The sequence below is a fragment of the Carlito syrichta genome, unplaced genomic scaffold (assembly GCF_000164805.1).
Source record: "Carlito syrichta isolate Samal-C Ts95f unplaced genomic scaffold, Tarsius_syrichta-2.0.1 Scaffold17287, whole genome shotgun sequence".
Taxonomy (NCBI): domain Eukaryota; kingdom Metazoa; phylum Chordata; class Mammalia; order Primates; family Tarsiidae; genus Carlito; species Carlito syrichta.
Genome location: NW_006961383.1, coordinates 164,622 through 192,202, shown reverse-complemented (window position 1 = coordinate 192,202; position 27,581 = coordinate 164,622). Strand labels below are relative to the sequence as shown.

General features: G+C 37.1%; 1 protein-coding gene across 1 annotated transcript in view; it reads left to right on the top strand.

Annotated features, from left to right (window-relative positions):
* Positions 1-27,581, top strand: part of LOC103262171 (neuroligin-4, X-linked-like) — a gene marked incomplete at its 3' end in the record, with an annotated part of 175,200 nt that overhangs the window by 12,625 nt on the left and 134,994 nt on the right. Inside the window, exons 2-3 of the mRNA XM_008059828.2 lie at positions 19,396-19,564; positions 22,402-22,489. The remainder of the gene's footprint in view (positions 1-19,395; positions 19,565-22,401; positions 22,490-27,581) is intronic.

Here is a 27,581-nt window from a genome sequence, read left to right as displayed (position 1 = left end):
CCAAAGGCACGGGATTACAGGCTGAGCCACCGAGCCCGGTTAAGGTTTTTTTTTTTTTTTTTAATCAGAATTCCTGTTCTGTCATGTGTATGTATGTGTATGTCTATGTTTGTGTTTAATCTCTCATGTCCTATGTCAAATGTTAAGGAAAATAATAGCCTGATTCAGTGTTAGTAAATATTTTAGAAATAATCAAAGGCAAAATCATCAGAGCCACATAGCCCAAATATTAGAAATTAGGTTCACATTCTAATTTTCAAATGGCAATAATATATTGTTAGATTTTAACTTCTTCAACAGAACAGGTTACTGGAGTTGATGAGCAAAAAGAATGAGATGCTTGATAAGGGACCATGGGGTTAATTATGATAATATGTTTACAAAGCTCAGTTGTTATTGGGGAACACATCATTTTGAAGACCTTTAAAATACAATAATTACCTTGTATAATACCATAACAAACTCAGTAAAAATTCAAATACATCATTTATGTTGACCAAAAATTTGACAGTTCCCATTCTGCTGCTGAATCATTTCATGGTATAAGTTACCTTTTCTCTCTTTACTTTACACATAACATATGCAAGAGAAAACTAAAGAGGGAAGGAGTTTGCAATACTATATATAAAGGTAAACCATACTTCTCCACCACAAAAAAATGCTGTTTAATTTAGAGAAACCACAGCACAGTCTGCAAATGTCTAGCATCCACAGGGACCTCAGGGCATTCTGGAACATGCAGCTGAAACTCTGGGGCATTTTGTGACACTTAGGTGGGCATCCTTGGCTGACTGGTACTGAAATAGCTGCCTATCCACACAATGGTCAGTGTTAGCCTCTCACCAGAGGGAGTATATTTAGTAGTGTGTGTTCTGTTCCTAAAGATATTCATGGCAAGTATGTTCAGTGAAGCTAGGTGCCCCCTCTTGGTCTTGCTGGTTCTGAATTTCTCCTCAGAGCAGTTCAGAATGAATAGTAGTTGCTTCTCCTCTTTTTTTTTTTCTCCTCTTCCCCTATCCCTTCTGATCTACTATTCCAAAACCTACTTGAAAGGAAAAAAATATCCTCTACTCAAATTAAGGAAAGTGTTCAAGTATATTGTGTATACGTTTTCTGGCCACTTAAGTTTACTGAAGCGGGCAGAACAGGATGTCTCCAGAAAGTGTGCTATACTTACATTTTATCCACTTTTACTTTAGAAACGTAAAAATGTGCCTAGATGATTATTAAATTGCCTGTATTTAATTTAAAATATAGTTTGTTGGGCTATTCTGGTAAAATAATTCACAGATTGTTAAAATTTGAATGTAACTGAGCAATCATTTCCATTCCCTTGTCACACAGAGAGCTTCAATAATTTATCCCAGTGCTTTTAACACTATCTTTGAAATTAAGATGAAATACCCCAAATTTTTGCCAATTCATGAGAAGCTTACAAAGTCAGAAGAAATATCAAATTAGCAAAATAAAGCAAAACGTGTTATTACATTTTCAAAACCTCCTTTTCTTTATTATGCAACAGAGATTTAAGTACATAAATAATTTTGACGAAAGCAACTAGGAGAGAAAGTAGGTCAAAAAAGTTGCAACACTGAAAAGAAAATTTGTTAGAAGAAACCAATTTTGTTTTAGGAATTACTAAGAAGGAAACTTACCTGGTTCTGACCCTATCTCCTTGATTTATTTTATTTGTAAGTCAGAGCCCATCATCTTTCCACTTTTTGAAGTATTAATTAATTGCATTTGTTTAATGCATGTTGCTATGTCTCAGACTTTTTTTTTTTTTTTTTTGAGTTGGAGTCTCACTCCATCGACCAGGCTGGAGTGCAGTGGCATGCTCACGGCCACCCCAGCGTAAACCTGCTGGGCTCTGGCGATCCTTCTACCTCAGTCTTCCAAGTAACTGGAATTACAGGCGTGCGCTACTGTGCCCGACTAATTTTTGATTTTTATTGTGGAGACGAGGTCCTGCCAAGTTGCCCAGGCTGGTCTCGAACCCGCGGGCTCAGGCAATCCACTTGCCTCGGCCTCCCAAAGTGCTGGGATTACAGGCTGAGCCACCCAGCCTGGCGGTCTCAGATATATTTAAAAGAAGGTAAGATCTTCTTTGTCAAGGGTAGGGTGTTTCCTTTCCTCTCCTGGCAGACAAGTTTTTGTCTGACATGGAAGCTTTCTATTTTTCATGTCTAAAAACTGGTGGATTTTATTTCTCTGTCCATGTATTTCTAGTCTTGGGAGATATAATTGAGAGAAAAGAAACGTCTACATTCATCAGTTTATAAGTCAAAGGGGCTAGAGACAATAAGCATGAGAGACCCTTTTTGCTGGTGAACCTGTGTGTTGAGACCTTCAGATGCATGAAAGAGACAGAAGGCAGAATAGGAAGTTGAATTTGGAGGGTTTCATTTGACAGTGTTTTGTCAAATTAAAGGGTTTGCCTATGAACTCCAATAGGGTAGCAACTGGGTGAAATCTGTATTTTGTGGTGATTCGTCTGTATCAGAGGGTTAATCCAAGGAAACAAAGGTCAGAATAAGAACCTGCCAATGTATTGAGAGCAGAATGAACTACCTTGCACATCCACAAAGTTCACTCCTGGCCTTCCTATTTTTGGGTAATGGTTTCTGATGGTGCGGACCTGTGAAATCTCTCTCTCTCTCTCTCTCTCTCTCTCTGCCCCCCCTCCCCCCTTCCTTCCTTCCTTTCTTTCGAGTTGGAGTCTCACTCTGTCGCCCAGACTGGCATGCCGCCTCAGCCTTCCAGGGAGCAGGAACTACGGGTGCACGCTACCATGCCCAGCTAGTTTTGGATTTATTGTAGAGACGACAAGTTGCCCGGGTGGGTCTCGAACCCGCGGGCTCAGGCAATCCACTCACCTCGGCCTCCCAAAGTGCTAGGATTACAGACTGAGCCACCGAGCCCGGTCACCTGAAGTATTTTCTTTTAAATAATTCTATTTTATTTTAGATTCAAGGGCACAAATGTATGCTTGTTACGTGGGCATATTGTGTACTGATGGGGGTTGGGCTTCAGGTGGCCTATTCCCCAAATAGTGAACATTATATTCAATAGGTAATTTCTGAACCCTAATTCCTCTTCCTGCCTCTCTCCTTTTTGATGTCCTCACAGTGTCATTATTTCTATCTTTGTGGTCATTTATCTCCCCATATAAGTGAGAACATGTGGTATTTGGCTTTCTGTTTCTGTCATAGCTTTTATTGAGATGCTTCCTCTTTACCTGCAAATCAATTATTGCTTGTCACACAGCTCAACTACTTTGTCAATGGGAGTGTTTCTTTTTCTTTTTATCATTTCCCATCTACAAACTGGAGAATGCTGATGTGGAGGAAGCTCTCTGTGTGTTCGGTAATCATGATTATCTTTCAATGATGCTTTAACATGAGTGCCCTTGGAATGACCCTTTTCTTATTTCCAGGAGAGCCATTTAAATTTTTAACTTTGTTTTCATTGTTTTTATACACCAGGGTTTTAATTCTGCAGGGTCAAAAGAAGGGACTGATGATTCCATTTGATGAAAAGTATCAGGGCTTGAAACAGCACATTGCCTCGCTGGGATGACAGTGCTGACTCTTTGATTCTTATATGTTCACCAATTTTACAAAATATAAACCTGTTTTAGTCTCTCTCTCTCTCTCTCTTTTTTTAAAATAGGAGTTGGATTCTCACTCACTTCAGACTGGACTGCAGTGGCACATTCATAGTTCACTGCAGCCTCAAATTCCTGGGCTCAAAGCGATCCTCTTGCCTCACCCTCCCAAAGTGCTGGGGTGACAAGCCTGAGCTGCTGCACTTGTTTTAGTCTTTTTTAAAGGACACTTCTGCACTACTGGTTTTCTTTTTCAAATAACTCTAAAATTTTTAGAATAGTTTTAGGTTTACAGAAAAACTACAGAGATACAGATTTCCTGTTTACCTCACACCCATTTAGTACTTTAGGTTGCTATGATTTTTCTGTCACAACTAAGGAACCCAAATTGGTACATTAATGGACTAAACCCCAGACTTTCTAGATTTCAGCAGTCGTTACCTAATGTCCTTTTAATATTCCAAGATACCACATTGTATTCAGGATACCACATTGCATGGAGTTGCCATATTTCCTTAGTCTCCTAGAGTCTGTGACAGTTTCTCAGTCTTCCCTTGTTTTTCATGACTTTAATCACTTTGAGGTATTACCTAAAATGTCCCCCAGTTGGGCTCTATCTGATGCTTTAGATGGGGATTTGTGCTTTGGGGAAGAAACCCATACAGTCGAAGTGTTCTTATCCTATCCTATCAAGGATAGCTGCAGTCAACAAAACTTGGACAGGAGCAGTGGCTTAACCTGTAATCACAGCATTTTGGGAGGCCAATGGAGGAGAATTGCTTGAAGTCAGAAGTTTGAGAGCAGCCTGGGCAACATAGTGAGATTCCCACCTCTACAAAAAATTTGAAAGTTAGCTGGGTATGGTGGCACACCTCTGTAGTCCCAGCTATTCAGGAGGCTGAGGCAGGAGGATAGCTTCAGCCCAAGAGTTTGAGGCTTCAGTGAGCTATGATTGTGCCACTGCACTCCAGCCTGGGTGACAGAGTAAGATGCTGTAGCTATAGAAACACAAACACAAACAAAAAAACCCCGAACTCTTGATGTTGACCTTGGTCACCTGACTGAAGGAGGCTCTGTCAGGTTTCTCTGCTGTAAAGTTATATTCCTTGCTTCCATCACCTTTAGTTGAGAAGCAAGTCTCAAAAGTACAGTGTATACTCAAGTGAGGTTTTGGTGATAGAGGAGGAAGAATTAAGATCCACTTTCTGGATGGCAGAATATTGATATAAATTATTTGAAATTCCTCCTTAAGGAAGATTAGTCTCTCCTCCATTTATTTATTCCATTATTCATTTATATCAGTATGGACACATGCATACTTAGGGCAAGCTTTGGACTTTAATCCATTACTACATTACTGTATCTTATTTTGTTCCCTATTTTACTTTTTATTTACTTGAATAACTGGAAAATGAGAAGATTCAATGTTGGAGAACTCTTAGAAGGAAAATCTCAACCCTGATGGCACAGAGATGTTCAGCTTACAAAAATATTCCCTTCCATCAGACCACCTCAGTGGACTGGCAAACTTTATTTCATTGCATTAATCTATAACTTTCTTATACAGTAAGCAAAACTCACACATTGCAAGTTGAGAGTATTCTTTTATGAATAAGTAATATAAGCAAATTGCAACCTTTCAAGTAAAGAGTGGAATGGAGTCATTCCTTCCCACCACTCATTCTAATACCTTTGGATAAATAGGTGTATAGTTGAAGAAACATATTATCTGCCAGAAGACTTCCAGTCTTTCCAGGGTAGATGCTGCAATCCCCATATGCATGGCTGTGTGCATCTTTCCAGAGTGATCAATATTTCAAAAGGTGATCTCATCCTTTTAACGTTATGATGTATTTTAATATAAAATTTTAATACGTATACAGGTAGTTATCACTTAAGTATATATTAAGAAGCATTCTTTTTTGAATTCTGGTAACTGGATCCATTTTATGAATAAGTAATATAAGTAAATTGTAACCTTTTCAAGTAGCTTTTTAAAACCAGATTATTGTTCTCCTTATGGAGAAGGAATGAGAAGTATAATAGGAAAGAAATGTGGACGTCTTAAAAAAAAAAAACCTCAAAAAACTAAATCATCATTCCAGAGGCCAGTGGTCAAGCATGACATAATTTGTATAATTTATTCCAGGGATTTTCTGAATGCATTAAATATAGATGATAGTTATCTATCTATATATACAACTTTAATTGTATTTATGTCATTATGTGTGTATATATATATTTACATGTTTGTCACATCTTTGTCTATATGACATCTTTGTCAATATTAGAATCTATAGCTATATCATGCGTACAAGTATACCTATATCATATTTTACCTTTCTGTATCGATTTTTTTTTTTGAGTTAGAGTCTCACTCTGTTGCCAGGTTGGAGTACAGTGGCACGCTCATGGCCTGCTGGGCTCAGGCCTGCTGGACTCAGGCGATCCTGCCTCAGTCTTCCAAGTAGCTGGAACCACAGGCATGCACTACCTTGCCCAACTAATTTTTTGATTTATTGTAGTGATGAAGTCTCAGTCCCTGGACTCAGGCAATCCTCTTACCTCCACTTCCCAAAGTGCTGGGATTACAGGCGGGAGCCACCTCACCTGGCTATATCTATATCTTAATCATATCCATCTTGTATCTCTATCTATATCCATATCTTTATTTATATTATATATCTATGTTTAGATCTATCTATACAATTCTGAAGTGTACATTCTGTACAATATTAGGATAAGTCATTTTAGGATTATTAAAAATCTTCATGAACGTTGTTTTTATGATTAATTTTCTCAAAATGCTGTGCTTTAACTTACTTGTCTCCTTAACTTATTTTCAAATTTTTCCAGGTATATTGTACATTCTTCACTACAGAGACATTACTTATTTTATTTTGTATATTTTAAAAATACTGTAATGATTTGTATACTTTTTTCTTTCATGTCCATCTTATAAACTTTTGTATGTACTTGAAATCTTTTTTTTTTTTGAGTTGGAATCTCACTCTGTTGCCCAGACTGGAGTGCAGTGGCACACTGCCGGCCACCGCAGCCTCAACCTGCTGGGCTCCGGTGATCTTTCCGCCTCAGCCTTCCAAGTAGCCGGAACTACAGGTGCGCGCTACCACACCCGGCTCATATTTCTGATGTATTGTAGAGGTGAGGTCTCGCCAAGTTGCCCTGGCGGGACTTGAACCCGTGGGCTCAGGCAATTTGCTCACCTTGGCCTCCCAAAGTGTGGGATTACAGACTGAGCCACTGAGCCCGGCCTATGCTTGAAATCTTATAGAATGTTTTACTATTGAACATTTTAGGTCTATGCAAAAAAAAAAAAGAAGAAGAGAAAATAGAATAATGAATTCCATGTACCCATCACTCAATTTCAGTAATTATGAATGCATATCCTAATTTTTAGTGTTTAGACTCATCCATTTTCTCTATTCGTATTATGGCACCATGTAATTCACTTAAAGATATGTCAATACATTGATTTAAAGAACTATGTTTTCTTTATATAGCCACAGTATTTTTTCTTTTCTTTTAAAATGTATTTTATTTTAAAGATGTAGGGTACAATTCAGGATTAGGTATATAAGTGGACATCATACAGGTAAAGTTTGGGCCTCCCTTTGGTCCCTGCTTTGCTTGGTTTGAGGTCAAGTACCCTTATTGATGTTGTGTTCCCACCCCAGCAGTATCCCACTAATGCCAATCCCTTTCTTATAGTATTATGGTAGATGTTCAATGTAAGTGAGTGAATATATGTGGCACTCTGTTCTTTGTTTGTGTGATAGATCACTGAGTATTATTGACTCTAAATCCATCTAAGTTGCTGCCAAGTCTATATGTATGTCCTTCATTATGGTTGTGTAATACTCCATTGTGTATATACACCACATTTTTTCAGTCCTTTTTAATACCTAAAATTACCAATAATAATTCCTCAATATCATCCACTACCAAGTCATAAATGTCAAAAAGTGATCTTTTCACAGTTTACTCACCCATACAAGGTCTATGCACTGCAATAGGTTGATTTGTCTTTTAAATTTCTTTTCATTTGTATAGTCTCTTCTTGATCTTTTAATGCACATTATTGTTCAGTAAACTGCTCTTTATTTTTATTCTATATGAAAGTGGGTGGTGGAATCAGGAAAATGTAGTTCTCAGGTTATTTAAAAAATAACATAAATGTTTGCCATAATGTAATCTTAGGTTGCCAACTTCTTAGGAATAAGAGATTTGTGACTTGGTAGTTCTGTACCTAGTGGGAGTGCTGCCAGGTAAACTTGGATAAGTGTGTGTGGGGCTCTCTGCACTCACGAGATCTCATTTTATCTACTACCTCATAGAGATCAGAAATGACTAGAGGCAAAGAGAAAGGGTTTGGAAGGTAGCTTTTGCTCTACCATTACACGCACGTATACACACACACACACACACACACACACACACACAAATCAACTGCAATTTTCCCCCTTTGCCAATCCACAGATAAACAAAATTATGTCAGTTCTGTTGAAATTTATGTTGCGTATCATATTTAGAACAATGAAGACTAAAGAATACCTAACGAATCTATACAATTATAAATAGTGTGAGTATGCCTCATTTTATGAAGACTTTGTGTGTGTGAATGCATGTGATAAATCCAGACTTCTAACTATGGAATAAGGATGGTGAAACATTATTAGTAAAAAAAAGTCATTGGAATCTGTTACAAAAAATGCATTAGAGAATTTTGCAAACTATTATGTTCTGTATAGTATCTAAAATGTAACTTGACTTACTCAGATATTTCGCAGAAATGCATCTCTCTTACAAAACAAGATATGCTAACCTTGGTCCTCTTGACATTGAGACTGGATAATCATTTTTTGTAAGTGACTGTCCTGTGTATTGTAAGATGCTGAACAGTATCCCTGAGTTTGACTCTCCAGATGACAGTAGCACACTCATTTCTATTTTGTTGTTGTTGTTTTAATTTGTATAAATTTAATGAGTACAAGTGTAATTTTGTTACATGGATAGATTGCATTGTGGTGAAGTGTGGGCTTTCAGTGTAAACATCACCAGAATAATGTACATTGGACCCCAAAAGGAATTGCTTATTTCTCACCCCCTTCTACCATTCCTATCCTTCCTCCTCTGTCTATTATTCCACATTATATTTCATGCATGTTAACTCACTATTTAGCTCCCATTTACAAGTGAGAACATGTGGAATTTGACTTTCTGTTTCTGAGTTCTTTCACTTAAGATAATGACCTCTGCTTCCATCCACGTTACATACTTTTTTATGACTCCAAAATTTTCCATGGTGTATATATATCACATTTTCTTTATCCGCTCATCTGTAGATGGACATTTAGACTGAAAACCCATCTTTGCTGCTATTGTGACTAGTTCTGCAACAAACATACAAATGCAGGTATATTTTTGATATAATCATTTACTTCCTTGTGGGTAGATACTCAGTAGTAGGAATGCTAAATTGAATGATAATTCTATTTTTAGTTATTTGAGATATCTCCATATTGATTTCCATAGAGGTTGTACTAATTTAAATTCCCACCAATGTATAGGCATTTCCCTTTTTCCTCATTTTTCCAATATCTGCTATTTTTTGACTCTGCCATCGATAAATGTTTCTAGACATTGCCAGATGTCTCTTGGGGAGCAAAATTTATCCCAGTTGAAAACCTCTGTTATAAAATGAGATGTACTTATTCCAGATTTTACATAGGGAATTTTATTGGTCTTAGGATTTTGTAAGCCCTGACATGTATGCTGGGCATGACCAGGTCAGTTGGGCAAACTGTGCAATGAGAGGTAGTAGCCACCTGATTTTGGAAGCTCTTTTTCATAACTAGAATAGGCATTATGTATTGTATGAATTGTAATGAGAATTGAGTTTGTATATGGGGACCGTATAGTGCACTTTACTAAAAATCAGATGGAATTGATTCATGTAAGTGAGTGCTTAAGATAAAATAGAGGAAAAAAATTCTCTAAAAGTGTCTTACAGATCAAAGTGCAGAATGAAATGCAGCTACCTTATCTAAGATTGGGCAAAATCATGCTGCAAATGGAAGCCAGTAGATGGGAAAAGAATGCTTGAACACTTGACATGCAGAAGTTCTACAGTTCCACAGATGCAAACACACTTGTGAGAGTTGTCAGTTACTTAAAAGTTATTAACATCAATGGGAACACCAGAGATGTGCTGCTGAGAAAATTAGATTTAGGACTCATTGAAAATAGTGTGAGAGTTTCTGAACTCTTAACATTGATTAAAATTAGATTCTTCAACAAAATAAGTTTTAATATTCTGTGAGTTAATGCAAGATGAATTTATATATAAAATGTGTTTTTAAGAGATGTGTTATTAACCTCAGAGACTCAGAATTAATGTCACCAGTCCCAAAGAACACAATGCAACATTTGTAATAAATGATTTCATAAGAGTTTATTTATTTATTTATTTATTTATTTTTGAGTTGGAGTCTCACTCTTGTCGCCTAAGTTGGAGGGCAGTGGCATGCTCCTGGCCACCGCAGCCTCGACCTGCTGGGCTCCGGCGATCCTTCCGTCTCAGCCTTCCGAGTAGCTGGAACTACAGGCGTGCGCTACCATGCCCGGCTAATTTTTTGATTTATTGTAGCGATGAGGTCTCGCCGAGTTGTCCAGGCGGGTCTCGAACCCGCGGGCTCAGGCAATCCACTCACCCCAGCCTCCCAAAGGCACGGGATTACAGGCTGAGCCACTGAGCCCGGCTAAGAGTTTGTTTTGTATTATCATTTTTAATTTCAATAATTAATGGGCATTTTTTACATTTTTATAATAAAAAGATACATCCCAAACCAGTTACTTTTATTCCAATGGTAATAATATAGCAATAAACTTTGTTTCATTTGAAGTGCCAACTTCGACTTCATACAGAATTTCAGAAAGTCTGGAACGATACACACCAATCAGATGATAAGAATTAAGAATTTAATTCTGTAAAATTGGATAATGGTGGTGAATGTTGTTATTTTTCCATTATACATTTTTTAGTATTTATATTTGATACAATAAACCTATGTTGTTTTAATTAAAATACTCATAAATGCAAATATTTTCCTTCTTCTTGTGTACATTTCTAATACTTTGGTTTTATTTTTAAATGTTAGTGCCATAGCTAAAATAGTCAAACTAACAAAATGGGTTTAAAGTAAGTTTTTGCTCTATAAAAAAATAGGTCAATAAGTTAGGTTCCAACAAATTATAGGAGAAAAGGAAAAGTCAATTTATTATACAATTATTGCACACAGTGTTTAATGTATGTATGTAAATTACTCCAAAATACAATTAGGTTGTAGCTGTCCTCACATTTATGGTGGATGCATTTTTTTTTAAGATGAATTATGAAGATGGCATATATTCTGGCCTCATTCATCAACATGAGGAAAATGTAAAGAAGCAGCAAGGTTGTTTTGTATGATGATAAAATGCCTACTTGAAAGTAAATGCATTCATCCATCCATCCATCCATCCAATTATTCCATTTCTAAAATTCCAAATTTGAGCGGGAGAGGGAGAGGAAGACGGAGAGGGGAGATTGATCTAGTGCTATTTTCTTGTTCTCTTTTGTTTTGGGTTTAGACATTCTAGAGATTGAAGGTAAAACACCTTGACTTGAACCCTCTAATCTTACAAATAAATCAAGTGTTATGGATTGCATTGTGTTCCCCAAAAATATATATTGAATTCCTAACCCCTAGCACCTCAGAATGTGACCGTCATTTGAAATAGGGTCTTTGAAAATGTAATTGCAATGAGGTAATTAAGATTCCCCTCATCTTATATGACTGGAACTCTTTCAAGAAAAGAAAACACCATGTGAAGACATAGATACTCATAGGATGAAAATGGCCATAGTACGATAAAGACAGAAATTGAAGTGATGCAGTCCAAAAAGAGGAATGCCAAGGATGGCTGGTGACCACCTGAATGAAGAAGGAATAAGAAAGCATCCTCCCCAAGAGCTGTCAGAGGGAGCATGGCCCTGCCAACACCTTGATTTTGAACTTCTATACTCCGGAACCGTGAGAGAATATATTGCTCTTTCTTAAGACATCAGGCTTGTAGCTCTTTGTTACAGCAGCTCTAGAAAACTCATACCCAAGACACAGAGGTCTTCTTTTAAATTAAATTTTTCATTTTAAAATACTTATTTGACAAGTAAAGATTACATATGTTCAAGGTGTTCAGCATGATGATTTAATAGATGTATGCAATGTGTAATGATGATCACAATCAAATTAACACATTCATCACTATCCATGCAATGCAACTTTATTGTATGTATCCAAAGTCAAGTGACCAGCTCAAGGCAAAGCTGGATTTGAAATGCAGACTCCTTAGTCAGCCTCACTTATCTTCCATAATCACTTCTTCGTCAGGATTTAGATCTAGACTCCACTGTTTCATGTCACTGCATCAACACATTCCAGAGTCAGGGTCCCCTACTTAATTGCAGTCATCTTAAGAGCAACAGTGGGGTTTCCCTTCTCTCAACTGTAAAATGAGTGGGTTGGATTAATCTTCAGGTTCGTTCCAAGCTGCATGATTCAAGAGCAATGATCATCGTAATTAAAACTCTTGACTTGAATACTGCTCATTTTAAACCATGATTAGGGATACAATGTGCACTGTGTATTTTCTAAATAAACTTCATGGTGACCTGGTTAAAGTCAGATATGAATTGGAAAGAGAGAGCTTGCAGTTAGAAATGACATGATTTAAAACACACTCAGAGGTATTCACATACTGAAAGATAGCTAGACTTTCAGAAGTTGGGTTGGATTCAAAAAGCACAGTGTGTTATTTAGGGGTAGAAAATTTAAATTGCACTAAAATTATATTTTGGGGGATGGTAAAGTTTGTAGTATTCAATTTTTGCTTTTCACTTTCTTCTCTATCTGACTCTTAGGAATTAGGTTTTCTTCAGTGTATAACTTCTAACTGGTGAACTGTAAACAATTAAACAAATGCTCAAAATCTTTGTCTTTGCCTCCTTTTGTATGGACTAGGTGCCATAGAGTTAATTTATTCACGCCTTCTCTTGTCTTATCCCTGAAAAGATTTTTCTTTGTAAAGTAGATTAACATGTTCTTCTTTAATGTCACATTCTGTGAGAATGTCAGAACCTTTTAAAATTTAGCTGAACTTTTAACACATTGAGCACTGAGTGCAGGCACTGGGATTCTTAGTAAGGGCAGTTGAGGAAGAGACACAGCTCCCTCATAGAATCTGTGGTCTTCTGGAGGATAAAGGCACTTCTTAAGTATTGACATAAACACATGTGACACTATGACTTTAGAGTGACATAGTCAACGTGCATGGGACTAGGAGAGCATGATAATTTCTAACAAGGGATGCTGCCTTTGAGTTGAGGTTCTTGAGAGGTCTTCCCAAGCAATAGAGAACTGCAAGTTGGGAGAGGACAGAAATAACTGAAAAAAAAATGACTTGAATTGACTGGGAAACTACAAAACATAAAGACTACTTATAAATCAGTAGAGCACGACTGGATGAGAAAAGCAAATGATGAGACCTAGAGCTATGGCAGCCATATCTTCCAAACAGGAAAGAATGAAACAGAATGTGGACCTCAAAAGTTAAACAAGTCATTGTGCAAATACAACCCGGAAGTAGCATAATGCAGTTAGTAGTTCTCTAAGGATGACTCCAGGACTAGTAGCAGAGAGAAAGACATGCAGATAGATCCTGCTGTGGGATATGTCTGGCATTTTTGAAAGATGAAAAGGGTGGTGTTTAGAGCTACTGCTGAAAAACTGAGGTGATGTGTATTAATGGTAAGAGTTGGCTCATGTTCTGGTTTGCCTGATTGCTGAGTCCATAAATCCATGTGTTCTGGGTAAATTCCCATCCATTTTTTTCCTGTATTTTTGAGAATAATATGCTTGGGAAAATTGTAACTGGAAGGAGAAAATGAACCCAAAGTCTTCATTTCTTTTGAAGGAGATCATCTCATGTAGTTTTTCTCAAACATGAGCATCAAATTTCCCTGGAGGGCTCGTTAAACAAAAATTTCTGGGCTTTTCCCAAGAGATTCTGAGTCATCAGATCTGAGATGAGATCCGTAATTTCCCGGTTGAAGATACTGCTACTGGTTTGGGAATTACCCAGGTTGTATTTGCACAATGACTTGTTAAATTTTTGAGGTCTACATTCTGTTTCATTACTTCCTGTTATGAAGCCACGGCTTCTATAGCTCTGAGTCTCATCATTTGATTTTGTCATCCAGGTGTGCTCTATTGATTTATAAGTTATCTTTATGTTTTTAGGTTTCCAGTCAATTCAAGTCGATACATATTTATTGAGCATCTACCATGTGATACAAAGTGTGAGCATTTTAAAGATTAATAACAACAACCACAAAAACTAATTGATATGCTAGATGTTATTTATTTCTCCACAGCCTCCAAAATCTTGACTCATAATTCAAAACACTAGAGCTACTTGAAGGGAGCAGATTGTTTCCCATTTCAGGCATCCAAAGGTACATTCTGTCTCAAACAAAGGTCTGGTAATTCCAGGCTGCATGCATCTATTATTCCTTCAAAGGCTGAGAAACACTGAATACAGCATGTTTTCTTCCTTCTTCATTTATTACTTTGATTACCATATATTGACATCTTACTTTAAGAAGGTCATCATGCTAGATGCTGCCAGAGATAGAACCACAGATGAGATTCAACCTCTAAACCAAGAAAGAGCAGAGTCTCAGTAAGAAATACAAAATGGTGAATGAAAATACCTATACTACAAGGCATGCACATCTTACATTCCATGAGGAAGGTAAAAACACAGACCTTGGGAGCAAGAATCTTGTTTTTCTCTTCCTGTTGTATCATTTAGAACTATTGGTGCATATAAAATAACCCTAAATCTTAGGTTAAAACTGCAAACATTTATTATCTCATACTTTTCTATATGTCAAGGATTCAGGAATGGTGTCGTTGAATGTTTGTGGTTCATGGTCTCTCACGATGTTGTAATGAAGTTGTCGACCAGAGATGCGGTTTTATGACAGTGTTGGAAAATCTCACTTATGTGACCCTTGGCAGGGGGCTTCAGTTCTTGGCCACATGGAACTCTTCCTAGGGCTAATCACATGTGATTAGCAGCTGGTTTTTATGAGAGCGAGGGGAGAAAGAGAGAGGATGAGGGGAAGTCTGAGTTGAAAGCTACAGTGTCTTATAACTTGATCGTGGATGTAATACATCATCACTTTTGCTGCATGCTATTGCATTCAGATGGAACCTGGCACAATGTAGGTAGGGATTGCAGGAAGGTGTTAATTGCAAGTATAATTGGGAACCATCCTGGAAGCTACACTATCATTGAAGCTCTTTTAAAGGAGGTGGCTTATGAGCTGTGTCTTACAGGATGGATAGACTTTTATCAAAAGGGTAAAGGGGATAGTATTAGCAAATGCATAGGAGTTGAATAAATGGATATATTGAGTGTTAGTTCAAGGGCATGTTATTGAGTTTGGTTGATGAAATGAGATAATTTCACGTGGTGGAGTCCAATGGTAAAGCAAACAGTTGTTATTCTGTAGACTGTGTGGGAGTCATATTAAAGCTTTTGCAGAATCAAATTATTTATGGAATATCAGGTTCATGCTGGTGAATATGATGGTGGTGACACTAGGGGTAGGGATAGAAGATAGGAGGCCAATAGTACAAGTTGAGATCTAGTGATGGATTCAACTGTGCTAGAGATTGAGCAAATGTGGAAGGCATGACACTCTGGAGAGGCATTAGAAGGATGATTCTGAGAGGACCCAGCAAGCTAATGGACAGAGGCCAAGACAAAGAATTACCATCCTAGGTTGAGGTTATGTTTAAGGCCGTTCAGTTAAGAGAAGAGAGAGCATTCAGAAGGTAGGTGGAGGTCAGCATTATCAGATGCTTTGAGGGTACATGAGACTGACAGGGAAGATGTTACTTTTTGGTGATTATGAGGTAAACAATGGGCTTTGAGAAAATATTATTTTTTAATTCTCCATGATTTCTTGTTTGAATGTGTTTTTTTTTCCTTCTGAAATTTTCTAGGTATATTTATTATCAAGGCCTTCTCAAGTATTCTTATCATCATTCCCAAAACCTATCTATGTCCTGACACATAGGACCTCAACAGCCGGAACTTTTATTGAGAAATATTTAAAAAAACTATTCCCACTTCTCTCATATTTTTCTTTTTTCTGACAGGACAGAAGAATATTACGAGTTGTCCAGGTGACCACTGAAAGGGCTGAGTTCTTAACAAACCCATATCCTTCTTGGAGTTCCTTCATCAACTCTGACCTGTTTATTGTCCCTCCTTTGAGTAACTTCCTCCTTCCTTGAATTCACAAATCCTCTATTCTTCTAGTTATTTCTCTACTGCCTTTTTATTTCTTAAATTAATTTATCTGTCCCTCAGTTTATCTTGCCTCTTCACTTGTTGCTCCCTGAATTCCATCCTTGGATTACTTCTCTTCATTCCATGCTGTCCTATGTAGCTTTGTCTCTATTCTTGGTTTGATGATCACCTCTATCCAGAAGACCTACATGTCTATGCCTTTTGCTCTGACTTGTCTCCCAAGCTCCTTCTTGCCCCTATGGATCCCATTTGAATAAGTTTGCCTGTATGCTCTTTCCAAAACTCAATTCATACTGTCCAAAATTGGCCCATCATCTTTCTTGTCAACTTTTCCCTGTTTCCTGCTAACGACACCTTCTCCCCTTAGCTCATCATCTTGGATTTGAATCCCCTTTCTTTCGTGTCCCTGATGTAAATCAGTTTCAAAAATAATAAGTCCTGTTATTTCTTCTTCTGTGATGAAACTCCACTTTCCTTGGTCATTTTCTCACTTTATGTATTACTATTTTGATGATATCCTGTTTATGACTTTTATACACTTTAATCTGTTTTAAAAGTGATTCCTTTTTTATCTTCCTAAATAATTGCTTGTATAAGACTGCTATCCCATTCAAAATTCATCAACAAGCATCCACTGTTCTCCATTATTCATTGTCACAACTTCAGTCATCCCTTTACGAGTCTCTGGGTACTTAGTGACCCATCCAGAATGAACATAGCTTAGAATCACTGCACTTCACTGTTGGTTTCTCGCTTTCTCTTATTCTTTTCAGACTCTCCTTCAACCTGGGATACTGTTATTTTCCTGTCTTCCATATCCACACCTTATCTATTACGTAGGACTAAAGTTATATTTCTCACGTTCCCTTCTCTAACATGCATTGTTTAAATTGCTCTTTGAAACTAGTTTATTTCCATTAGAGGAGCCAGAAGACCTGATATCTTAGCTGTGTGAATTTCAGTAGTTGATGTTTTGTGTCTCTGTTACTACATCCGTAGAGGGCTATAAAAAGAGTACTTACCTCTAGGGATGTTTTCAAAATAAATTAGTTAAGTTAAGCATGACAAAAACCTTAAAACAGACACACAATAAGTATCAAAGATAGCCTCTTTATATAATTTATCTTTGATCCAGCCTAATGTTCCTGCTTCTTAGTTTAAAATATTTGACAAAGGATGGCTTCACATGACACTTAGAATAAACCCTACATTTCTTTCACTGATTTATTCGGCTGTATACAACAAGCCTCTCATCCACTTTTCCAGCTCAATCCCGTCCTGTGATGTTCTTTCCTCATTGCACTGCTGTGCCAGGTATCTTTCTGTTTTGTGATCTAACTAGGTGGCTACCACACTATGACATTTGCATATGCCACTGCCTCTGCCTGGAACATCCTGTCTTGCTCCCATTTAAAGTGGGATCCACCCTCTGTTGTATACATATTTAGCCCATTGTTTATTTCCTTCTCAGCACTCACCAAATTTGAAGGCATTTTATTTTGTGTCTATTTATGTGTGGGTGGGAGTGAAAGGGACTTGATGTTTTCTAATGTTCTGTTGAAATGTGTGTTGCATGAGTCTGGAGTAGGTCAGTGTCCGTTGGGTATTTATTGAAGAAATGAGTAGTTGTAAGTCACTGTAGATATTCATTAAATACATGAGAACACAAAATGTTTCATAGTAACAAGTGTTAACTCAGCTATCATATTGTTTTCTGACACTTGCAGCCTTGCCAAAAAGAGAAGGAAGGCCGTATTTGATCATTTAACCAACCTGTTGTAGGAAAAAGTTCCTCTTTTACCTAAGTGAACATAGGTTTTTCTTGATTTTTCAGTTTGGTATTTCTAAACTGTCAGGATTTACTGAAAATGTAGTGGTCACTCAAAGTGTTACATGGTTTATTTCTAAATGCCTGTTTATCTACTAAAATTGTCTTTGTCAGTATTCTAGTCTCTAGAGTTTTTGCAGGTTTTTCTCTATGTTGTTAAAGACAATGTCAAAGAAAAGTTTCATCAAATCTCTCATTCTGCTCCATGCTTAGAAAATTGAGAGTGATACAGTCTAAAAATGTTAAGGATTTTGGAGTTTAATCATTTATATTCTAACATTAAGGTTATAAAACTGCTGTGCAGTGTTGTTTATTTCCAGTGCTCGCTGGATGAATGACTCTCTGTGCTTTTTAATTTTGTTTTAAAGATTTGGGTCAAATCTAGCAGTGTGGTCAATAAATTAATTTCTTGAGTTTGTCAGAATTGTGGGATGATTTGAAAGGAGAAGAATTATGTAAAATTAATTCTCTATTTTTAATGTATGCTTCTGAAAGTATAAATAGAAATTTTCCTTTTCATTACTTTTCTTGATTTTCATAATACTAAAAATTCAATAAGTTAAGTTGTATACAAAATGGGAGCAAATCCAAGACAGAAACAGAAGATTTATTAAATATGCGACTTTTCAAAAATAGATACAGTTTGGAAGATTATTCTGTTTGAGGGAAGGAGATAAAATTTGGGCAAGACAAACTAGGGTGTGAGTCAAGGTCATTCATGTTCATTTGAACATTTATGTGCATATCTGTAAATGTCCAGAATGATCCCACAAAAACCTACAGACAAACTCTTTTCTCACCTGAGCATGCCATATTTTTGCAGCTACTCAAAAAACCTCAAAAAATTAAAGTTCCTCCTATTGTTTTCTTTTAGAAATTTAGGAGATCCCTGTGACTCAAAAGAAAACTAAATAAAGGATGGATCATCCTAAGGATTTTTATTTTTATTTGTAACTTAAAAATTCTTCTGAGATATCTTTAAGTTTTTAAAATACCTTTATATTTTCGTGTGTGTGTGTGTGTGTGTGTGTGTGTGTGTGTGTGTGTGTGTGTGTGTGTGTGTAGGTCTACATGGACACATTACTCATGAGTGTTGTCAAAACCTTGGCTGTAATTTTGGTCTAGACCTCTTGAGGTCCTTGGGTTCCACTCTGACATACATGCTCCTTCTCTCTCTCCTTTTCTAAGATCATCTTCGATGATATCATTTAAGAATTGTTCTGAAGTGCCTCTTCTTCTGAGCATGATATTCTCTATTCCTGTGTAACCAGTATGGGAACTCATGTAATTATAAGCACTTGCTTTAATGATGTTCTCTTCTGAAAGACCACGAAGAGAGTAATCACATTCATGGTCCATGCTTAACAAACACTTGTGAAGTGACATGACTTAAGGTTTCTAGACAATATTTATTGGAAAGTATTTTGATACAAAGGGATAAAATATATTAGTATTATTTGAGTTACCTCAATGTTCATGATGAAATATTTATATCCTTATATTTATGTGTTAGGTATCTTCTTGGCCGACTACCCAGAGCAAGTTGGAATGGCTATGCACATCTTTCTGAGCCCCCATGTCTTCAGTTGCAATGATGAAATTATACGGAAAGGCTTATTTGAAATGTTATTGTAGTGTGGAATATATCATTCTTAGCTTCCACATCTAATATTTCTTGAAAGGTATGTATGCTTTGACTAACTTATTATTTGTTTGCTAAGAGTCCATTAAAATGATTTTAAAAATTATGGCAGCATTTGCTAATCTATTAGTACTTCATAAATATTGGCTTAATTAGTGCCTTCCCCTCTTTAGTCCATGTTTACTATTTAAAATCTAGGCTGGATGCGGTGGCTCATGCCTATAATCCCAGCACTTTGGGAGGCCGAGGTGAGAGGATCGCCTGAGTCCACAGGTTCAAGACCGGCCTGGGCAACTTGACGAGACCTAATCTCTACAATAAATCACAAAATTAGCCAGGCCTGGTGGCGCATGCCTGTAGTTCCAGCTACTTGGAAGTCTGAGGTGGATGGATCACCTGAGCCTGGCAGGTCGAGGCTGCGGTGGCCGGAAGCGTGCCACCGTCCTCCAGCCTGCGTGACAGAGTGACACTCCAACTCAGAAAAGAAAAATCTATTATCCTGCATAATATGTTTTTAAAATATACTTTTATATATTGATGAATAACTTATTTATTAAGTAGAGTGTAGGTCATTATGTATGATGCTTATATATAGTAGGGTGTAGTTTTTACATAAAAATATAGATCATAAAATGAAATTTCATATTAATATGAAGACAATCTGTCATTTGCAGTCATGCTTATCTATCTCCAGGCTTTTTGTAATAGGTTATAAAGTCCAAATTTCACAGTAAAATCAAGAAAAAATTTAATCTAGATAATTTATTCTTTAACCTTTGAAATGTTTTTATCAGCCCCATTACAGTGTCTTATAACTTAGCCCTAAATACATGAAATAATGCTTGCCACATCATGGCCCACAGTGAATCCTATAGCTGAGTACAAAGAAAAATAAATAAGTGATTATTTGAACAAAAGGGTGTTGATTGTCTGGCTTCTCCCTTGCACCATAATGGCATAAACAATGGATGTTATAAAGAGACACTGCCTTTCTCTCACTCCTCAATGCTTGGGGATTTCTAGCGTACACACACACACACACACACACACACACACACACACACACACACACACGCCAGTCAAGAAGAATATTGTGTTGTAGGTACACACACAAAGGGTTTCCTCTAAAAAGAAACAAACATATATAGGAAGTACTTAACTACGGACAGCAGGAAAGATAACCCAATCTTCATTGAGGATAGTGAGCAGAGGCCTGTAGGAGAAACAGAGATGGTGAGGGAGGGGCATGTAGATTGGGTTGAAACATTCCTGACTCAGAGGGCAACAGCTTATTCCTCCCAGAAAGAACTAGCATGGATGAACAGAGTTCTTTCTGGGAATCTAAATATGTAGATGACTACACATTAGACAATGTATGTTGAGAGTATTTTGTTACATCAGATTTTAGTAATATCAGATTTGAAAATAGAAAAGTGCAAACACAAATACAATGAATACTACCATCTCACTATTTAAACAAATCTAGCAACAAAATCAAGCAAACTAAAAAGCAAACAAAAACTCAAACCTAAGATATTACTACTACTACTACTAATAATAATAAAATTTTTCTTTACTCTATCACAAGAAAATGTATGGTTAGTTAGACATAATGCATACTGATTTTTGTAAAAGTTTTCTGAAATACACATACATTGTTAACTTGATAAACACTTACCGGTGCTTGTGAACAGAGGTATGATTAAGTAATTTCAATTTCAAAGTCTTAATGTTAATGTCAGAATTACAGTAGCTAACATTAATTGAGCATCTACTATATACATTACTTATGCATTATGGGACTAACTTTGGTATTGACATCAAGTAATTTTATTTTTTGTTCACCGGGAATTTTTGTCTCTGATAAAAACTGTTTCATCTGTAGATCTTCTTAGTGTGGGAACTGAGGGATGTGAGAGAGAAATGATGCTCTTTGTCTTACCTGAACCAATGTACCATGGTGGGTCTAGCCTGCAAACAACTTAGTTTGGACAAGTTAGCTAATGTCTCCTTGGATTAGTTTTCTCAATGAATGGGCATAATGCTCATACTTACCTTATATGTTTCTTGAGAAGACTAAAAGAGTTTATATATATATATAAATGTTAACCCATTATGCACATGTTGGCTATTACAACTATTATTATATTTACTTGGATGAGGAGGTAACTTGATGTCTTAAAAAGTGCATGGTCTTTGGAGTCAAGATAGACTTAGAACTTATTCCCTGTTCCAGAGCTTATGAGCTGTGTGATTTAACATCTGAATATCAATTTTTCTAAATAAAAATTAGATGTGATAATAATTACTTCATATGTCTATAGAAGGGTCAATGAAGATTAATGTAATTTTGATTGCTGTTAAGTATAAATTCATTTTTATAAATGTATTTTAATTAACAATATTTATGAAATGTCTATTAATAACTAAATGGGCTAGATGTTAAGAGTAATCAAAAGCATAATTAAAATATGACCTACCTTCTGACGATTTAATAATGTGCTAGCTCATTAACTATGAAACACAAAGGCCTTATCTACTTGGTAGTAATATTCTTCAGGCATTGAAGTAACCCAAGAAGAATATCAAGTGATGTATCCTCTTCTGCATTTATCACTTTTCCTGTAGATGTAAAATTCTGAGTGTGACAGGCCACTTGGTACTCTGTCAAACATCTCTCACTAATAAGTAGAAGGAGCAGTGTTGCATGAGACTCACCCTGCAAAGAGAAGATTCCATGGAGAGATGACAAGAAAAGTACCAATGGTTCTAAGATGATGGCTGATCAAATAGGGAGTTTTATTGCATATCAGTTTTGAAATAGTAGTGTCATCTCTTTTACTGTTGGAGAGCAATATATTTCTTTTATTTTAATAGGGAACAATGTGCTGATATGGAAAAAACAACCAAGTAGATTCCTATGAAGCCATTCTTAAAGGCACCATCTCAGAAAGATGATGTAATGGTAAGTATCAAGAATAATTATTGGTGAGTCTAACATGGCAATGATTGTGTTCCGGACCACACCATGGGACTGGAGAGCCAGCCATTGGCCAGGCTATGGGCTCCAGAGGCTGTTGAGAACTCTAAACCTGGAACTGAGGGTAAAGGGTTGCGTGACAAGGCCTGCTGTTATTCATTGTAATCCTGAAAACCTCGTCCCTTCTTGAGCCTTAGTTTTCCAAGCAGATCCAAACTTAGATGGAAGATTGTTAAGGAAAGTGGAGGGGTTGGAATTGTTCTAGCACATAGCCTGGGTGAGTCAGGAGTGGGAGAACTGCAGGTTCACCCTGGCTGCCTCATTTTTCTCAGGGGAAACCGTTCTACAGGGCAACTGTCAGCTTTAGACCCCTGGCCACACTTCTGGGAAACCAGAACTCCTAACATGCAGGTCACTTGATCCTATGTTCCTGTTTGCATGGTCTTGTAATCCTTGGGTCTCTTTAGGACCCTGGGGTGCCTGTTGGGGAAAGTATCCAAGAAAGTTCTAGGACAGAAACACACATCCTGAAGTGTGACCTTAGACAGATGATTTTTTCATTACTTTTTAATGTCTTCATCTTTCTTGGCTGTCAAAAGGGGGTAGTAAAACACCTAACCTGTCACATTATAAGAATTAAGTGAAAACAGTGCTGTGATATACCACCATTGCTGAAAGTGCCTAATCTAGAATTGGAATAGTTCAACAGAAAGTTCAAGGGAAACTTTAAAATATTGAAAAATGCTATATCAGTCAGTTTTACAGATTCATCAACTTTTCAGAAGTGAACACATACTTCTTTGGGTCAGGCCCTTCAGAGTATCTGAGCTTCCCTTCCAGTCCCTTGCTGTGCCCTGGCAAGCCCAAACCTGGAGCCTTCCTGCCTCCAGCCTTTGGTTGATGCCGTTCTCTCTACCTGTATGTCATGTTTCCTTTCTCTACTTACTTCAGTCCTGCCCATCCTGTGTTGGGTGGGCTGATTAAAGAGTTAAAAAAAAATTGTTGGTAATTAATGACCTATGCTGAATTATTTCATCGATTCATTTTCAGCTTGGTTAAACCAAGTCTAGTAGTGCTTTCAGATTACTTCAGTGGCAAAAATAGTTTTATTAAAAAAAAAAGATTTGGAATGAACAGAAGTTCAAAGTAGTCATTTTCAGCTTACTTGGAGTGTTCAGAATGACATTCATTGGGAATCTAGGATTTCAAAATGATTGTTTGTTACTACAAATAGCCATAATTTGGGGTACATCTCATAAAGTAGACATACACAAATGAAACTCAGCTCTCTGACTCACCCCCTATAAATATCTCAGAAATTTACCCTCAGATTCACTGTTCACTAGAAGCCGATTCGCTTCTGAAGCAAGCATCTCAAACTATATAAAGCCCACAAACTCTTTCTTGAGCCATTTGAATGGCCCTGGCATCTCACTTTACACTTTTTATTCATAGCCCCTGCAGAGTGGGATCCAAAAGGTTAGACATAGCTATTAGTGCAGGCTGAGGTTCTATTCAGACCATGAGATCTCTCTATCTGGAAATTGAAAATATAGCCCAAGGCAGAGGATATTGGTAGAATCCTATTTATGATAACCAGTGGTGAGCACATGTTAATGGAGATAGTTCATAATTCAAAATGTGAATCCTTCCCAGCCTCAAATTACAGAAAGGATCATCTGATATTTACATCTAAGTAAATGATTGTGTCTTTTCATGGCTTAGCTGTCAATTTAAGCTCCAGTGAGGCAATATTTATGGTTTGATTGCGTAAATATTGGTTACTGACAAATTTTCTTATCAATTTGGATGTCATAACTTCCAAATACTTGTCGAAATTTAAACTGTAGATAAGTTTTGAATATCTCTTTAAAGTTTGCTAGATATTTTCATTTATATTTTCTCTTTACAAAACACGTCTTCAGTTTTCCTGGATTATAGAAGTTCTTTATTAAACTTTTATTTGCAAAAATTTTGGTTTCTAAATCCTACGTATTTCCTGCTATAAACAAATGCTAAGTATTTTTCTTTTTTTTTAATCAATATTTTTTATTATGATGTTGTGGGGTACAGTTAAGGGTTAGGTATACAATTACGTTTCATTCAAACACCTGTTGATAAGAGGTGATCCCCCATCCCCAGACAGATATTTCCTACTGTTAATCCCATCTCCCTCCTTCCCCCATATTTTCCCAGTACCGTCAGTCATTTTCTTATAGTATTACATTGGATGTTCAAGGTCCATTATATGAGTGAGAACATGTGATACTCGGATCGTTGTTTCTGTGAGAGGTCACTCAGTATTATAGACTCTAGTTCCATCCAGGTTGCTGCGAAATTCATAATTTTGTTCTTTTTTATGACTGTGTAGTATTCCATTGTTTAGCTGTTTAGTGTCTGTGTCTTTGTGGGTTTTAGGGGGACCTTGTTGGTGTCAATGTTTATTTTTATTCCACTGTGGTCTGAGAAGGTGTGTGGTAGAATTTCAGTCCTTTTAAATTTGTTTATGTTGTTTTATGTCCAATTATGTGGTTGATCTTAGAATATGTTCCATGCAGTGATGAGTAGAATGTGTATTCTGTGGTTTTTGGATGGAGTGTTCTGTAGGTATCAATTAAGTCCATTTGACCCAGAGTCTCATTGAGGTTCCGGATCTCCTTGCTGATTTTGGTCCTGATGATGTGTCCAGGGTTGTGAGTGGGGTATTAAAGTCCCCAGTTATGATGGTGTTAGAGTCAATATCTTTCTTTAGTTTTCCTAGAAGTTGCTTTATGAAAGTTGGCACACCTATGTTGGGTGCATATATGTTTAGGATAGATATTCCTTGTTGATGGAGTGAATCTTTTATCATTATGTAGTGGCCCTGTGTATATTTTTTAATTTTTGATAGCTTAAATGGTATTTTGTCTGAAATTGGGATCACGACTCCTCCTTTCTTTTGTGTTCCATTCGCCTGAAAATTTGTTTCCCATCCTCTTACTTTGAGTCTGTGTATGTCCTTTCTAGTGAGATGGGTCTCTTGAAGGCAGTATATTGTTGCCTGGTGATATTTTATCCATTTTGCCATTCTATGTCTTTTCAGTGGTGCATTTAGTCCATTCACATTCAGGCTAATTATTGAAGTGTGAAAGTTCATCCTTATCATAGAGTTCTTATAGAGTTGTTTTTCCTCCACTTGTTTTTATTTTTTGGTCTTTCTTTTGGTTTTGGGGTTGGTTCATGTATATTTTATTTTTTCCCCTGTACTCTTGTGAAGAACGTTGTTCTTTTTTCCTTTTCTTCTGTGTTTAGTACTTTATAAGTGTTTCATGTAGAGATGGTTTGGTGGCAGCATAAGTTCTTAGGGATTGGATATCTGGGAAAGATTTTAATTCTCCCTCACTGATGAAGCTTAGCTTGGCTGGGTAGGTTATTCTTGGTTGAAATTGTTTATCTTTTAGGACTTTGAAGATAGGGCTACAAACTCTCCTAATCTGCAAGGTTTCTGTAGATAAATATGCTGCTATTTTGATTGGTTTTCCATGGTAGGTGATCTGGCCTTTTTCTCTTGCTGCCTTTAGGATTTTTTCTTTTATGCTTACTTTGCTTAGGCAAATTATTATGTGTCTAGGAGTTGGTCTTCTCATTTGATGTCTTGCAGGGGTTCTCTGAATGTCTTGTGTTTGAATTTTTGCATACTGATTAAATAAGGGAAGTTTTCTTGAATGATCTCATGGAAAGTTTGTTCCAGTGTGGTCTCTGTCTCTCTTTCTGCGTCAGGAAATCCAATTACTCTTAGGTTAGGCCTCTTGAGGTAATCACTCATCTCTTGAAGGTTTTGTTCTGTCTTTTTGAGCTTATTTTCTGTGTTTTTAAGAGTTTGGGTTATTTCTATATTTTGGTCCTCAAGCTCTGAGATTCTTTCTTCTGCTTGGGTAATTCTGCTTTCCATGCTTATCAGTTTGTTATTTATTTCATTCACAGTATTCTTTATTACTGTTATCTCAGTTATCAGCTCCTTCCTAGTTTCTTCTTGTGTCTCCTCAATTCTTTTTAATCTTTTCATTATTGTCTTGATATCTATGTTTGTAGTTTGAGACCCTTCATTCTGGGGGCTCTTCGTTGTTTACATTCTGAAGTCAGTTTTCTCAGTGTCTGCCCTCCCAGGGGTCTGGGAGAGACCCATACTCTTCTTTTGGTTTTTCTTCATTTGTGTAGATTTTTCTCTCTCTCCCCCTTTCCCTCCCCTTCTTTAATTCTGTTTTTGAGGGAAGGTAGGGTTGCTTTTATTTCTCTTCTGCAATATCCTGTTCTTCCTTATGAGGGTCTTCTGGCTTTGTTCACTTTTCAGGTTGGAGCATAGGCTGCAATCTGTACGTTTTGCAGTTTTGAGGTTTAATTGAGAGGGAAGCTGTGGTTCAGAATGTATATGCTGATTCTAGCATCCGCGAACAGGTGTATGAGCACCCTGGAACCTATTTTCCTCTGCCTTACAATCTGTTCATTCAGCAGTATGTAGTCTTGGTCCCTAGATTAAATAGGGGGTTATAAAAGAGGAAAATAATGGAGGATGGGGGGTCAATAGGGAGTTAGAAAGAGAGAAGAGTGAGAGGGAAAACAGATATACATATCAGCTATCAGGTGAGAAAGAGACACAAGGCCGGGAAGAAGTGAAGAAAGACACGGTAAGAAAGATTCCCTAAAGAGTACTGATAGCTACACAGAGATAGGCCAATAAAATCAAGAAATAGTGTAAGTCAGAAGGCAAACAACAAACGTGATCATAACCAACAGTTACAATGATAAAATCATAAGTCAAAATAAGTGATCAGGCTAAAGTCACTTCTCTGATCTCCGATTCTGGCCTCTCTCCTTTGTTTTTCATTGCAGCGTAGGGGTGGGGCTTTGTCTCCTGTTTCACGCTGTTTCCTTAGGAACTGAGGTAAAGTTTGTTGATAGGTGGGCGGGGCAATGGAAGTCTCTGCCTGGAAAATGGTGAGGCAGTTTTTACAGATCTGTTTTTCTCCACTTCTCTGGGTCCCCCAGCTTGGAGTCTCATGCTGAGTGCCTCAGCCAGGGTGGGCCCGGAGTTCCAGAG